Source organism: Zootoca vivipara, chromosome 15 (assembly GCF_965207765.1).
Source record: "Zootoca vivipara chromosome 15, rZooViv2.hap1.1, whole genome shotgun sequence".
In the NCBI taxonomy this organism is placed as follows: Eukaryota; Metazoa; Chordata; class Lepidosauria; order Squamata; family Lacertidae; genus Zootoca; species Zootoca vivipara.
Window position 1 is genome coordinate 40,745,860 of NC_142598.1, and position 16,700 is coordinate 40,762,559.

Consider the following 16,700-nt stretch of genomic DNA (forward strand, 5'->3'; position numbering starts at 1 on the left):
TCTGTCCCTTTCTCCCCAAAATATACAAACCCACAACAAGCACTTTCACGCAATGCTTGTTTCAGGGATCACTGGTCCCCCCCCCCCAAGCACCTCGGACCCTGAGAATAAAGACATATAAGTTCATCTCTATCTATATACAGATAGGCATAATAAAACCCTGCTGAAATAAAATACAATTGTGTGTGTGTGTAACTAAAAAACATTGCCTACACAATTTGTACATAAATACGCATATGTATGCACATGGTAGGGAAATCTCGATGCATTTAATGCCAGGCTCCCAATTACCTTTGCAAATCAGATGTTAGGCTGATTCATAGATCAGCTCTGACTTCCTTAATCTGGTAGTTCCCCCCCCCCTCCTGGAGCACGAACTAGCTCCTGGGCTCTTACAACATTTTCTTATGAGCCGAATTCTCAAGATGAGTGGACGATTTCCTTTTGGTTCCCACAATTTATCTCCTTTTTCCCATGGCTCTGGGATTTTTCGCTGAAGGTAAGTCTCAGCTGCCTTTGCGTTACTAATCTCTTGGGATATTCTTGGTCAAGTCTTTGCTCTTGGAGCTGAAATGCCAGTGGGCATTGCTGTGCTTGTGCCTGGCACAGAGACGCTCAGGTTTTTCATTAGACTTTTACAGTGCAATTTGCCTTATATAGGTTTGCTTGGAAGGTAGCTCCACTGGGTCCAATAGCCTGTGTGTTGAGGATTGTCCCCTAAAGGATAAATAAGCTGACTCATTTAGAACAAGGTAATAAAATCAGGTGCACTCGCATTGCTTTTTTGTGCAACGTTTAGTCTGGAAGGGATTGTACAGTATAATATGTACTTAAAGACCTATTGCTTAATTAAGTAGGGTATACTAACCTTTGAATCTCAGAGATTAAAAAGATGCTATCCTGCCTTGATGAAGCATAGGCAAGGTGCATGTGTGCCATTTAGATGTTTCGCAAGCTGCTATTCCCTAAGGAATATTTGCAAGACATAATGGCCTCAGTCTAGATAAAGATTAGCTGAGGTGATGCTCCATTGAAAGCCATAGGATGTTCATCATAACCTGTCTAACCCCCATTACATTCAATGGGACAGCCTGTTTGCTTGGATTTACATCTGGCAGTGTTTAATGCGACTTAACTCTCAGCTTGAGTGTGCGCAAGATTGCAGTCTTAGTCACAACTTGCCGCAGAGGGTTCTAAGAAGTTTAATCTGAATAGCTGATTTTGCCCTGCGAAAACTTGTTCAATCATTAACCATTTGTTTCATGATCTTAACATTAAGAGGAGCCTGTGGAGGAAGAAAGTGCAATTCTCCCTCTCCTGTTTTACTTCCTCTAAGGCTTCGAGATCATTTGAACTCCCCCCCCCCCTGCCCTTGCCAGTCTCGATCCAAACCTTGAAATTAGCTGGTTGGAAGAAAAGCACTGGAGTGATGAATATTGTGTGTGTTTTAGACTACCCCACAATCTCACAAATTTACATGATTATAGAGCTGTAGTTGCTGCCACTAGGGCTGGGAGATAAATTTGGTTCACTTCTATCCAATTCAGACTTTCCCAAATGATGTGTGAAGTGACACAGAGCTATGCTTCGAAATCTGCATTTCTCTGAATCCTACGGTGGAGAAACCCCCAACCAAATGAAATGCATATAGCAAGAGGGAATTGTGCCTATGTTAGTGAAAATAACATTGGTGTGAAGCAGGCAAATTCCCATAGGAAAAGGTGCCTATTAGGAGAAATTCGCATTAAAACGTGAAGTTTTGTGAGGACTTTAAAAAACAAACTGCAGACTGATGCAGAAATGTACAGAGCTGAACTGAAGGCTGCAAAAATGAGAAACAGAGATTGACAGATTTGTCTGATTTTGACCCTTAAATTAGAAAAAAAAACACCCACTAGAACCGAATGGATCTTCTCCGTATACTGTAGTAGCAACAGCAGCTGGTCCTTGTCTTCTGACGTGACTCCTTCTTGTTTGCTCTCATCCCTACTCCTATTTTGCCTCTTAGAGAGATATGGGCAGTGTTTATTAAATTATTTATTAGTGAATAAGCAAATACATGCACTAGAGAATCTCCACTTTTTTTTAGAAATTTAATTTTGTTTGGGAGGGTATAAGGATGCACATAAATATACAATCCCAATTAACCTTTCTCTCTTTCTGTTTTGTTCCCTCCTTCTTCTTCTTCTTCTTCTTCTTCTTCTTCTTCTTCTTCTTCTTCTTCTTCTTCTTCTTCTTCTTCATTATCTTGCATAAATTTGCCTTTGGGAGATGGTCTTTGAAAAATGCCATTAGGTTTGAGTTGCTTAGAGTTGCCATTCTTTTTTAGACTAGCAGCTAGCTAGCTATGGAAGACTTCGCATTGGGATCTTTAGAAAGAGAAAGAAATGCACCTCGTTGCAACATTTTATTTTGTATAATTACTTTTCTGTCTTTTTCTCTTTTTAATCCAGGATGGATTAAAATGCAACTTGAGCGTGGCATGGGAACGTTTGCCTTTTCTCCCTTTCAACTCGAAACACATTTTCCACGTCCAACATTTAATTTAGCAATGAGTTAATTGCAGGCTTTCGCTCATGCTGATCAGTTGATATTCTAACCTCCTTGGGAGACATAGCTCTTTGTAGGTGGTACGATTTTTATCATTGTTCTTATTTGGGCAACTTAAACATATATATATATTTATATTCTGGGAGTAATTGGGTTGTATAATGTTAGTCATACTTAGAGTAGAATGGGCATGACTATGGCTGCAGCCCTAAGCTCCTCGTTACCTGGGAGTAAGCCCCACTTGGATTTTCTTCTGTGCAGACATGGTTAAGATTGCATTATAACTTAGGTCCATTCATTTCAATGGGTCTACTCTGAGTATCATTTAGTTGGATGCAACCCATTATATTACAGCTAGCACAGTTTTACGTATTAAGTTTTTGCTTGTGTTTCTTTCCCAACTTTCCCCCCAAGGAGGACATGGTCCTCCTTTAATCCCCACAACAGCCCTGTGAGGTAGGTTAGGCTGAGACACGGTAACTGGCCCGGGGGCACCCAGAGAGCTTCATGACCTAGTGGGGATTTGAACCCTGGTCTCCCAGGTCCTAGTTCAACACTCTAACCAGTGCTCCACACTGGCACAGACACGGGTACAGGGCCGGGTTTAGGTTTGATGAGGCCCTGAGCTACTGAAGGTAATGGGGCCCTTGATATGTCCAACTGTCCTTTGTCAACAACAAATGGTTGCTGTTTTTTGTGTTGGATATATGCTATATGGTAATTTATGGACCTAATAGGTATCTAAATCCATTTGCACATGCAGAATGTAGACACCCTATAGATGTTGTTGTTTAGTCGTTTAGTCGTGCCCGACTCTTCGTGACCCCATGGACAATAGCACGCCAGGCACTCCTGTCTTCCACTGCCTCCTGCAGTTTGGTCAAACTCATGTTCGTAGCTTCGAGATCACTGTCCAACCATCTCGTCCTCTGTCGTCCCCTTCTCCTTGTGCCCTCAATCTTTCCCAACATCAGGGTCTTTTCCAAGGATTCTTCTCTTCTCATGAGGTGGTCAAAGTATTGGAGCCTCAGCTTCACGATCTGTCCTTCCAGTGAGCACTCAGGGCTGATTTCCTTCAGAATGGATAGGTTTGATCTTCTTGCAGTCCATGGGACTCTCAAGAGTCTCCTCCAGCACCATAATTCAAACCCTATAGATAGAAATGAGCAAACTAGTGATATTTTAGGGAGCAGGCTAGCAGGCGGGGCCCATGACTTACATCATAGGAGCCGACACAACACAAAACACTGTTGTGGTATGTAGGTTTTGTTTTATATCTTATATTTTGGAATTGTGCATCCAGGTTTTTTTCCTTTAATTTTTTTTGGGGGGGCAGGAGAGTGAGGCCCTAAGCTATAGCTTGTTTAGCTTATACATAAATCTGGCACTGCACGGGTAGCATGGTGTTTGCCGTAACACTAAAAAAAAGAAGAAGAGGAATTTGCTTGTTCTTGTTTGCAATGTGATTATTACTAGGGTGTCCAGTTGCCAAGTGGAACTGCTTTCCTGCACTGCTGTACCTACTGAAATCCCCTTTTCTACAGAACTACTACCACACACACAAAAAGGAGCCCTGTTTTCTATTGCATCTGGAGACACTAATGGAAGCACATATTTTGGTCAGAGAACCACATCACGAAATTCAGAGAAGCACACATTGCAAAGGATAGCCATGTTTTGGTTCCAGTATGGATTTGAGACATGTGAATCAGGTAGGTCTGTATTAATATGCAGACGGAACCAAATTGCATTCCCATCTCTAAAATGGATGAATTTATAAATTTGTAACATTTTTCTGCTTTGAGAACTGGAGAGGGAAGTGGCCAGAGAATACCTGAGAATGTTAACTAAAGCCCCAAAATCGAGAGTAAGCGTGTGGCAATGGCCAAGATTTTGAATCCTTTGTTCAGATCCCACCCCCACCCCCCGACTCCGTTATTGGGGGATAATAACACCGGCTTCCCTTGCAGGAGTGTTGTTCAGATTCCTAAAGTAATGTACATGAAGTGTTTAAAATGTGTTATATAAACAGCAATTACTGGTACGGTATATGTTGGACGAGTCAGATAACAAATATGAGACACTGATCCTGCAAAGCCTCTGAGCTTTTCCCAAGACATTTCATGATTCTCAAGTTAAAAGCAAAACAATACATATATTTGCATCTAGTTTTCTGACATCTTCACATATTTTCAATATGTGATCTGCTACATTTGCTCTCTTAGGATAATTCAAGACATGGCTGAGTTCTCTCGGGTCCAAATCCAGCACCCTGACTTCTAACGGGTTATCCCGTTAGCATCGTTCTTTTCCTAGCCACAGCACGTGGTTTTGTTTTTTTTTTTTGCATCTTTTCTGGTCATGCAATATCTATTTTCTTAATACATAGAGAGGCTGCTGACGTTTCCCCTTATCACTTGGATCAGTTTTCAGCTGAACAGTGTTGTACATTTCTATACATTTCTATACATTTCTATTCTTTTATATAGCTGCTATTGTTAAATACGAATTATGTCGTATAGCTGCACCTGAGGTAAGCAGATAATAGACTCTCAGGGGCGGAGTGGTGCTGTTCATTACTGGGCTGACTTTATGAATAATTTGCTACTGCTTCTTATCATGAATTGGTTATTATGACTGGTTATATACTTGCTTAATTTTATTTTATTTTTGTTCTCCTATGGCTATTATGTACTTTGTGTACGTTGTTGTTTATTATGTCACTAAAGCACTCCGTGGTCTTTGGACAAAGGGCAGTATGTAAATTTCTTAAATTAATAATAATAATAAGCATTCTTTGAGCTGTAAAGAAATATATATTCTGAAGTCCAAACATCTTTGGTAAGGTACAGGTGAAACTCGGAAAATTTGAATATCGTCGAAAAGTGCATTTATTTCAGTAATGCAACTTAAAAGGTGAAACCAATATATGAGATAGATGCATGACATGCAAAGCAAGATATGTCAAGATTTGTCATTAGGCAGGTCAATTATAAATGGAATGTAATTAATGAAATGTAATAGCGATGTTTAGTTTTGTTTAGTTTCGGATTATTGTAACTATTTGTTTTATTACTGTGGAATTTCCAAAAGAAAGCATTTGTAAAAATAAAAATAAAAATAATAAATAATAAGTTGCATTACTGAAATAAATGCATTTTCGACGATATTCTAATTTTCCCAAGTTTCACCTGTATACCTCCTGATATCATAGAAATGGGGGGGGGTGTTATTGGATGGTGGTTGTTTTTATTTTGGTTATGTATTTTGTAGTTTTATATTCTGATTTTATTCTGTGAACCGCACTGAGACCTGGGGGTATAGGGCAGCGTATAAATTCAATAAATAAAAATAAAATACAGTTTGCCTTGTTTCCCACATGCCCACCCTGGCCGTGCAACAAGTATATTAGTTGGCATCTATGTCAAATATTATGCATGCATTTCAGCTCCATTCAAATGAATATATAGTTTGCCATTGACCTCAATGGGATTCAGACTGTGTACCAGACATGCATGGGTTTTTCTTCCTCTCATACTGTATATCAACAGGGCCGGATTTATGTTGGATGAGGCCCTCAGCTCCTGAAGGTCATGGGACCCTTTATATGCCCAGCTGTCCTTTGTCAACAACAAATTGTTGCTGTTTTTTGTATTGAATATATGCTAGATGGTAATTTCTGGACCTAATAGGTATCTAAAGCCATTTGCACATAACAAAATATGTATTTTATCAAAGTCATTATTAAAGAAGTCCGTGCAGAATGCAATGTTCATGCAGAATGTAGGCACCCTATATATAAAAATGATTGAACTAGTGATATTTTAGGGAGCAGGCTAGCGGGGGGGGGGGGCATGACTTCCATCATAGGAGCCGACACAACACAAAACACTGTTGCTGGATGTAGGTTTTGTTTTATTTGTTTTTTATCTTATATTTTGGAAATGTACACCCAGTGGTTTTTTTTCCTATAATTTTTTTTGGGGCCCCCAAGAGAGTGGGGCCCTAAGCTAGAGCTTGTTGAGCTGATACGTCAATCCGGCAGTCTGTTGAAGCAAGCAAACAGTTTGTCCCCAGTGCCTTCTACGGCCCTGTATTGACCGTAACCCACCCCTTGCTAGATTCTTTACAGTCCATCGATTTTTGAAAACATCCATACTGAGTCGCATTATAAGTCCGACTGACACTGTTTGACTCGGTTGGTCCAAAGGTGTACAGGCCTGATATAACTCAGGACTCTGAAATTACCAAAAGACAACACTGTATGAAAACGATTGCTTCATAATAGCAATGACATTATTCGTTACTCTAAATATAATAGTTTTGGGGAATTTTTGAATGTCAGCAAGATTGACAATATCTTGCTTTGAATCAAGAGGAGTCTTTCTTCTCCACCCTCGGGTGACGAAAGCTGTGCATTATGATGGAAAGCTTCTGCTCACGGTATTCTTCTTACAAATCAGTTTCTCTGTCAGCTAATCTTGCCCAGAGGCCACCATCTCCTGGGATATAGTCTCTTGCAGAAGCCCCCATTGCCACAAATGGAAGCTGCAGCAGTTGAAGTCCCATTCATTTAAACAAAGCTATCACAAGTAGAATCATAGAATCATAGAGTTGGAAGAGACCACAAGGGCCATCCAGTCCAACCCCCTGCCAAGCAGGAAACACCATCCAAGCATTCCTGACAGATGGCTGCCAAGCCTCTGCTTAAAGACCTCCAAAGAAGGAGACTCCACCACACTCCTTGGCAGCAAATTCCACTGCCGAACAGCTCTTACTGTCAGGAAGTTCTTCCTAATGTTTAGGTGGAATCTTCTTGAAGCTGGAATCCATTGCTCCGTGTCCGCTTCTCTGGAGCAGCAGAAAACAACCTTTCTCCCTCCTCTATATGACATCCTTTTATATATTTGAACTTGGCTATCATATCACTGAACATGGCTATCATATCAAATGATTGTCACTGAGGATGATGCCAGTGTAAAATCCAGACATGTACTATCGTGTGGAAGATAGTCAACTTATTATTATTATTAAATCAATAGCAAATAGCAACAATACTGTACTTAAATTTCTGGACAGCTATGCCAAATATGAGTAAAGCCAAATATAAAATTATTGTATTAACAGTGTTTATAGTCTTATTACCCTGTAATTATATTACATCTCTGGCTGTTTTTTTCTTTCCTTTTCATGCCTCCTCTAGCATACTACTGCCTGAACTTGTTTGAGAAGCACAAAGTAGGTGAAGCGATCTCTTTTTATTGGCCAAGCTTGTATTTAAGGATTTGGGAGCCTTTGGGATCTTTCAGGTTTCTTTCTTAGACCAGGAGGTTCAGAGAAAAGCATTATAGGGCATGATCTGGTCCCAAGTTTATTAGTTTCAAGTCCTGTTGACCCCACTGGGGTCATGCTAACATTTCTCCCATGGAAATCAGAGGGAGTTGAAAAAATCCCTTAATCTCTGGTTCCATCATTCAAGTTCCCAACTTTCTTCAAAGGCAGAAAAAGATCAACAACAGATGCCATAGAATTCACTTAAACTGGGGGACAAATTCTAGGGCGCAATAATCCACCCAGTTTTGTTCTGACTATCGGTCGAATAAAGTATATTGATTTGATTGATTTGATTAATCCACCCAGTTCCAGTGTGGATCTTTCCACAGGTGGTCAGATAAATGTCCCACCTCTCGTGGTCACATGACTCAGGAGGGCTTCCTGTCACTGGCTTTCTTCCTCTTCCCGAATTTGAGTTCCCATCAAAGGCTGCAATCCTAACCCTAGTTACCTGGGAGTAATCCCTATTGAAGTCGATACGACCAAGCAGACACAGAATTGTGTCGTGGAAACAGAATTCACCACTGCAGAAAGGTGATTTTAGTGTCTTCCTTTGCAGGAATGCATCAAGAGATGTTTTGTCCTGTCTAGAGATGGGAAGGCCTGGGGAAAAATCCAGAAAAATGGAGAGGGGGACACAGGTCCCCCCCCCGTTTTTCCCCAAAGCTGTTTTTTCCTGGGAAAATTGAAGAGGGGGAAAGTGTGTGCAATATTCAAACTATATCAAACTGGTTTTTTTTCTTTCAAATTTTCCAGAAAAAAACAGCTTTGGGGGAAAATTGGGAGGGGGACCCTGGTTTTTTTTTTCAATTTTTCCAGGTTTTTTCCAGGCCTTCCCATCTCTAATCTGGTCCAATGGTCCAGGTAGCAGAAACATCTGCCGTGGAAATACAGTACTTTAAAACAATGTGGAGATATGGACAAGTATCCCATTTCTCATTTTAACTTGCATTCCTGGGCAGCCTTCTTTGCCGCGCAATCTGATGCGTATCTCCTCAAAGGCAAGCCCCATTGGGCTTAGTGGGACTGACTTAATTAACTGAGTTAATTAAGCAGTTTTCAACGGGTTTCCGTATAATGTTTGTGTTGTGTTGAATTCTTATGAATAGGTCTACAGTCTGCGTTCTCCAGGAACATGCATGCAGGAAGCGAGGGCAAAGTTCTTCAAGAATGATAACCACACAGCGCATATGATATTAGACAAGGGACCCTTGCCAGTTTCCTGTCTGGGCATATTCGGTGTGTGAGTCACTCGGAATACTTTGTGCCTGTAGTCAGATTGTGACTGAGAACTTAGGAATGCTCAGCCCACCTCACCCTTTGTCCTCTCAACCACTTCAAGCTTCCTTCAGGTGGAAGCTAGTCTTTCGTAAGGGGAGCCACAGGGAACCCCCACTTGGGTTGAGGCTGCCATGGGCATGATGGAGGGGAAAGTGGGATCCAACCCCTTTTCTCCTCCCACAAAGCCACCCCACGGATTACCTCTCCAGAGCTGCTATGAACCACAGAAGGGGAAACTTGCAAGCTCCCAAGTTTCTCCCTGGATAGCTAGCAGCAGTTTAGGAGTACTAGCAGGCCCATCACTTGGGGTGAAAAAATAGGTTCTCCTATGAAATAGTCCCGTCCCATCCCGCCCCCCCCCCCCAATGCCATGGCTCTAATCCAAAAAAAGCAGAGACATCACCTTGCCGACAAGGGTCCGTCTAGTTCAAGCTATGGTTTTCCGATTAGTGGTGTATGGAAGTGAGAGCTGGACCATAAAGAAGGCTGATCGCCGAAGAATTGATGCTTTTGAATTATGGTGCTGGAGGAGACTCTTGAGAGTCCCATGGACTGCAAGAAGACCAAACCTATCCATTCTGAAGGAAATCAGCCCTGAGTGCTCCCTGGAAGGACAGATCGTGAAGCTGAGGCTCCAATACTTTGGCCACCTCATGAGAAGAGAAGACTCCCTGAAAAAGACAATGATGTTGGGAAAGATTGAGGGCACTAGGAGAAGGGGACGACAGAGGACAAGATGGTTGGACAGTGTTCTCGAAGCTACGAACATGAGTTTGACCAAACTGCGGGAGGCAGTGCAAGACAGGAGTGCCTGGCATGCTATGGTCCATGGGGTCACGAAGAGTCGGACACGACTAAACGACTAAACAACAACATGAAATAGTCCCATCCCACCCTGCCCCCCCAATGCCATGACTCTAATCCAAAATGGGGTTGCGCTGCTTTTTCAAAAGTAAGATTACTTTGGAAGTTCCAAACATGGAGCTCCAATGTAATATAGCTGAACTATAAGCTCCTCAAAGCAGAGATCTGCCTTATTTATCTCGTTTCTCAGCGATGCTGGTACACTAATGGTGTTAAGGAGCTTACAAATAAGGTTAAACCAGGCTTCCTCAAATGTTTTTGGCTTACAACTCCCATGATCCCTAGCTAGCAGGACCAGTGGTCAGGGATGATGGGCATTGTAGTCTCAAAACATCTGGAGGTTGAGGAAGCCTGGGTTAAACCGAGTTTGTCTGCATAGGATAGCAGCAGTTTCAGCTGTGGCGTCTTATACGATTTGTCAATTCAGTCTCAGTTAATAATTGACCTTAAGGGTGAAAGTACATGTTTTAATACAACATCAACATGGAAAAAGCAAGAAAATGCAATATAAGCCAGAAAAGAATTGTAGTGGTTATTATACAGCCACAGTTTTATTTGTGGCAATGATATGAGAGGTTGGTTGGTTGGTTGGTTGGAGCACTCATAATAGTGCCACAGGGCCCACTTTACAAATGTGTAACAAACAAATAGATAATATTGTTGAATATGCTGGCTGATCATCCTCTGTTGGGCTAGCTCAAGATGATTAGCTCAATGTGAGTTAATTGTGTTTTATTCCTGACAGCTTTATCTCTAGCTTTGGGGAATGCAATACCCCTCAGCACCTAAAGGAGGAGCAGAAAAACAATTACTTTTCTGTTTCAATTTGGGCAGAGAGCGCTACAAATAACCTGACGCTGAAGCATCTGGGGTGGGGGAGCTCTTTCCTGTGGGCCAGAAAAGGTTCCCCATCTTGACCCATTTGCTTTCAGCATCCCCTGATTGCATATTTGCAAATCATGCAAATGTGACAAAGATAGCATAATTATCAAGTACTTTCTCATCCAAAAATACTGAAATTGTTTGGGGGTGGTGTTCGAGGCTGTCCAAAATTAAATTAGATTCAAAAGGGATCTTGGCAGGACCGGAAAGTCAAAGTTCATGAATACTGCAGAATGGAAGAAGAGAGTCGCTCTTCGGAGCTCAGCCTCTTCCCTCTCAACCTCAATTCTGTCTCTTTTCCTCTTCTACATATTAACTGCCAACTCTGTTGGTCTCCTCTCTACAGACTGCGAAGCTCTGCTCCCACGAAACAGAAAGAAAGAAGTTGTGGCTGATTGCTGAGTTTAGAAAAAAGAGCTATGCCACTACTTCCTTGCTACCATTTGATTACAAAAGCAGTCGTTCTCTCTCTCCTAATCAGAGCCGGATTTAGGTAGGATGAGGCCCTCAGCTACTGAAGGTAATGGGCCCCTTTCTATGTCCAGCTGTCCTTTGTCAACAACAAATCGTCACTGCTTTTTGTGTTGAATAGATGCTAGATGGTAATTTATGGACCTCATAGGTATCTCAAGCCATTTGCACATGTTGCCGTGCAACCAGTCCATGCAGAATGTAGGCACCCTATATATAGAAAGGAGCAAACCAGGGATATTTTAGGGAGCAGGCTAGCAGGCAGGGCCCATGACTTACATCATAGGAGCCTACACAATGCAAAACATTTTTGCTGTCTGTAGGTTTTATTTTATTTGTTTTTTATCTTATATTTTGGAAATGTACCTCCAAGTTTTTTCCCCTTTAAATTTTAGGGGGGGGGGCAAAAGAGTGGGGCCCTAAGCTAGAGCTTGTTTAGCTTATACCGAAATCCAGCACTGCTCCTAATATTAAACACCCTGGACAACCTTAGGAAGCAGAAGGACTCTTTATTGTTATATTTTCCTCCCAACCGGCTTTGATCACAGTTTCCTTTGCCGCATTTTTTGTGATTTTGAGTCTCTGCTGGGGTTCTCTCTCCAAAGATTACTTGCCCCAAACCTGGATCTTGGCATCCTGAAATGGTTCAGTCCCTGGAAGTCTGCGAGATGCATTTTCAAGTGATCTGACCATGTCTGGAAATCTGTACATGGAAAAGCAATGGGGAAGGAAGTTGCTACAAAAAACCAAAATGTATTCCACCACCCAAAGTGGTTTGCTGCAGTTGTATCTACCTGTGATTTCCAAACTATATTGGCTTCTTAAACACTGGCAAAATATTAAAAAGATACATCAATATCAAAGAAATCTCAACACAGATTTTTATGAGTCTTGTGCTGTTTCTGTGATAAAAGGTTGTTTTGACTGAATCATGGAAACCACAAACAGTTCTGACGTGCGCCCAGAAACGTCTCAAGACGTTTGTTCTAATTTCATACATTCTTCGAAACAAGTGCTCAGTTCCTGCTGAGGAGGAGAAAATGCCACGCTGTTAGTTTACTTGTTTTATTTTTCTCCTTTGATCACATTCTGATTTTACTTTCCACAAGGAAATATTCCTCTTCATTGCTTAATTCAGCTCTCCTTAATCATCAGTAGCAGAAATGGCACTTTAAAGACCAACTAAATTTTTATTTTGGTATGCACACGAAAGCTCATACCAAAATAAAAACTTAGTTGGTTTTTAAGGTGCTACTGAAGGAATTTTTTAAAAAAAAAATTATTTTGCTTCGACACAGACCAACACGGCTACCTACCTGTAACTAGAAATGGCACTGTTAAATAAGAGGCATTAATAAATACAAATTTATGAATCGTACATGACCATTACATTGCTTTTTTTTAATGGCAACCATGACTCTTTCTATGGCTTCATACCAAATTGATAGAACCAGTAACTTCAAATCGAGGCAATGCTTGATTATGTCAATGAATAATTTCTAATTATAGCTTAATTTCTCCAATATCCCCCCCCCTGCCACCGCCGTATGAACACTGTTCCAACATTACAAAAGCTATTGTCACCATGAGAATTCTAAGTATAAAACATATTCTGGAAGTACATGTGTTTTGGGGTTCAAAGAAGTCTGTGTTGCTTACACCATAAACTCTCCGTTTCAGGTGTTTTACTAAAGTGACTTATACCATATGAAGCTACCTTATGCTGTGAGTGTGATGGGGGACAAATTCACTTGGCTGACATTTTATTGAACATCTGCCTAATTCACACTTGCTGAACCATTATGTCAAGTGAAGCACAGCATTCCTTCAAAATGTGATTCTCTGCCCCCCGAATTTTGTGGTGCGGTTCTCCAACCAAAAATTGCATTCCAAGCAATCATATGTTAGGGGAAACTGCAATAAAAATGTGGGAAGACCGCTGTCCACCTACCCAGTACAGCATTCAGATATTGGAAGGGAAACATTTTAGCAACTCTGTTACTGATTAAAATGGCCATTCGTGAACAAAGGGTGTGAAATTGCTAAATTGCACCTTGTCAAAGAGGTTCAATTCTATCACTGGTGGCCTATATAGGAATAACAGGGTGTGTTGTGTATTCATCAATACTGCTTTGTAAATGGTTGATACAATTTTCACAGTCTGTATTTTATTTTATTTTATTTATTGCATTTTGTTTGCTTCTCACCTCACTACTCACATTCGCTCCCCAACTTCGGTTAACACTTTGTTCATCTGACAAAGTGGATTCTAGTCCGTTGAAGTTTATTCCTTAGTTAATTTGCTACAGGCTTTAAGATATTCACAGTTTCACAAAGACTCACCGATGTTTTTGCAGTGTTTATTATGAATATCATGCCTGCCGTGCAGGATGCAGTGACTAGACGCTTCTACTTTAAATGGAAATATTACTAACAGCAACACATTGAGAAATTGGAAAATCTGATTTGTATAGAGATCATGACGGATGTCCACAAAACGAAGTAAAATCATAATAATGTGAAACATTCTTCTTTTATTTGATGTGAGAGGAAAATAAAATTAAAACCATGCATTTGAGCTCGATTTACTTCGGCAGATCCTTCCAGTGGATGTTTTAACTTGTCTGTGCGCAAGTTTGCATTCTTGAGAGTTTGTTACTATTTCTCCTGGGCCAAATTGCATGTGACGGCAGGCGACTGATGGCTTTAAGCGGGACTGCCTCAATTATGTATTTAAAGCAGGAGTACAGTGTGTGATTAAAGCTGAAGTTTCCCCCGCTTACCCGTGTTTCTCCGAAAATAAGACACCGTATTATATTTATTTTCCCTTAAAAACACACACACACAATGGCTTATTTTCAGGGGATGTCTTATTTTTTTATTAAGTATGGTACAGTTTAACCTACAGTGGTGCCTCGACTTACGAATTTAATCCGTTCCGAAGGCACCTTCGTAAGTCGAAAAATTCGTGAGTCAAAAAACACCCTTGGAAACGCGATTTCCCATACGAATGCATTGAAAATGGAAAAATTCGTACGTCGAAGCAACCCTATCTAAAAATTTGTAAGTCAAAAAATCCCTATCTAAAACCGCCACGGTTTTTTCCAGATGTCAAGACATTCATAAGTGTGCAGCCATTACCCCCATTTGAAAGTTGGAAAATTCGGTTGTCGAGTCGTTCGTAAGTCAAGGTACCACTGTACAAGGTTAAACTGCCTATCACTATGGCTTATTTTCGGGGTATGGCTTATATTCCTTGAATGCTTAAAAATCCTACTATGGCTTATTTTATGGCTACGTCTTATTTTCAGAGAAACAGGGTACCTAGGAGTAACAATGTTGCTCAAAACATGTCGACTTTCACTATAGCTCAGTCGGTAGAGCACAAGACTCTCCATTTCAGGGTTGTGGGTTCAGGGCCAGATTTAGGCTGGATGAGGCCCTCAGCTCCTGAAGGTCATGGGACCCTTTCTATGTCCAGCTGTCCTTTGTCAACAACAAATTATTGCTGTTTTTTGTGTTGGATATATGCTATATGGTAATTTATGGACCTAATAGGTATCTAAAGCCATTTCCACATAACAATATATGTATTTTATCAAAGTACTGTAATTGTTGAACTGAAATACAGTTAAGAAGAAGTATATGAATAGTGAAATACAGTTAAGAAGAAGTATATTAATAGTGAAATAATTATTAAGCTTGGTTTTGGAACGCTTTGGTTTTGGAACAGACTTTGGGAACGGATTAAGTTTGAGAACCAAGGAACCACTGTATATAGAAATGAGCAAACCAGTGATTTTTAGGGAGCAGGCTAGCAGGCAGGGCCCATGACTTACATCATAGGAGCATACACAACACAAAACACTGTTGTCATATGTAAGTTTTATTTTATTTGCTTTTTATCTTATATTTTGGAAATGTACATCCAGGTTTTTTTTATTTAAATTTGGGGGGATCCCAGGAAAGTGGGGCCCTAAGCCATGGGTAGGCAAACTAAGGCCCGGGGGCCGGATTCAGCCGAATCGCCTTCTCAATCCGGCCCGGGGACGTTCCGGGAGTCAGCGTGATTTTACATGAGTAGAATGTGTGCTTTTATTTAAAATGCATCTCTGGGTTATTTGTGGGGGATAGGAATTTGTTCATATTTTTTCCCTTCAAAATATAGTCTGGCCCCCCACAAGGTCTGAGGGACAGTGGACCGGCCCCCTGCTGAAAAAGTTTGCTGACCCCTGCCCTAAGCTTTAGCTTGTTTCGCTTATACATAAATCCAGAACTGGCTCCGCTGTAAATCCAAAGCAAATATCACATTTGTCCCTTTGTTAAACAACGCAGTACTTAGAAATTCGATTTTCAATCCCGACGCCCAACATTTTGTTCAATCAACTGGAAGAGGATGCTATTAATGTACACCTCTTTTTCTCGTCCACTGAGCAGCCGAGGTGTTCTAGAACCTCCCGTTTTATTATGAGTCACTCTCTTTGTGGCAGAGGCCATGTGACTTGGTGGCCTCCTTCAGGTTTGAGCCTGCACCTCAGCCCAGCCTTTATATACGTTGGCAGAGCTTGCTAGCCCGCAAGGCAGCCTCATCATCCCCGTTTGGCAAGGGGACCAAGGCGAATGACTAGCAAATGGGAACGGTGACTAATCCATCAATGAGCCAACATGTCCAGCCCATATAGGATCATTCATTTCCACAATGAAAATTCAGCGTCCGTTTTGGTGACTTATGGTCTTGAACTCACAAGTGGGTCAAGGTGGAAGATTCTCTTGAGTGTTCCTGGAAACATTGCGTAAGCATTGTTTAAAATAATAATAATAATAATAATAATAATAATAATAATAATAATAGTCAACCTGAATTCGAATATTTTTTATGTTCTTTGGAAAATAACAAAGTAACCTGCAAACAAACATACATGGAGGAAATGTCCGATTTCAGTGTCTAAAAATTGTCTGTTTAGTTGTTCATTATTGTAGGGTTTAAGAATTTGGAATTTTCCTAGCATTTTTGTGTCTTGCTTTCATTCATGATGCTTTCAGTTATACTGCAAACTGCTTAGAGATTCCCCCCCCCGAAATACATATAGTTTGTAAGTTGTCTAATAATTAAAAGAAACTCCTTAGTCCTTTCTCTAATACAGGAAGTCCGTGTGTGCTTATTCTTTGAAGAAACCATCTGAACAAAAAGAATAAATATGGCAATAAATGAACGTTCACAGAAAAAGCAGTGACCAAGTTGAAGTGGAAGAAGATTGTTTACAACTCCAAAAGGCTCTCAAAGGGGCTTAGAAAACATCCTTGCATTCAAATCTGGC

The 16,700-nt window shown here is 40.8% G+C and overlaps 1 long non-coding RNA gene across 1 annotated transcript in view; it reads left to right on the forward strand.

The window, feature by feature from the left end:
* Positions 1 to 388: 388 nt before the first annotated feature.
* LOC148683454 (uncharacterized) overlaps positions 389 to 16,700 on the forward strand; it is a 35,837-nt gene continuing 19,525 nt past the window's right edge. Inside the window, exon 1 of the long non-coding RNA XR_015947308.1 lies at positions 389 to 499. This is a non-coding gene — a long non-coding RNA (uncharacterized LOC148683454). The remainder of the gene's footprint in view (positions 500 to 16,700) is intronic.